The sequence below is a fragment of the Gigantopelta aegis genome, chromosome 12 (genome assembly GCF_016097555.1).
Source record: "Gigantopelta aegis isolate Gae_Host chromosome 12, Gae_host_genome, whole genome shotgun sequence".
Taxonomy (NCBI): Eukaryota; Metazoa; Mollusca; class Gastropoda; order Neomphalida; family Peltospiridae; genus Gigantopelta; species Gigantopelta aegis.
Window position 1 is genome coordinate 1,621,469 of NC_054710.1, and position 603 is coordinate 1,622,071.

Sequence of the window (603 nt, forward strand, 5' to 3'; positions counted from 1 at the left end):
AGACGACGTGGTGAACATCATGCTCAGTGTTGTGTTAGTGAAGTTGACAGATTCGGAGGCGGAAGTGTAATGGTTTGGATGCTTTCTGTGGAAATTTCCTTTCGCGACTTCTTGTCATCCGTGGCAACCTTAACGCTGCTACATACCGTGAGCAGGTGCTGGCCCAGGAACTTGTGCCCTTCTTGACAGCTCATGGGCCAGGCCTGATCGTTCATTATGACAACGCCAGACCACACACGGCCATCTTGAGAAGGGTTTACCTGAGGAACGCGGGCATCAATGTCATGAATTGGCCTTCAAGGTCGCCCGACTTGAATCTCATCGAGCACGCCTGGAATGTGATGAGACGACGCCGGCGCACTCGTAGGAACCCTCCAGAGACTTTACAGAAACAATGGCGCCGTATCCCTAATGCAGTCTTTACACGCATCAGGCAGTCAATGAGGAGGCGTTGCCTTGAAGTTGTGGGTAAACATGGAGGGTATACGCGCTACTGAACCTGTGATTTCATCAGACGACCTTGCTTGTGAATTACTATTTTGACTGTTTGTGCTTTTGACGAATGCTGTGGGCGCATCATATATATATATATATATATATATA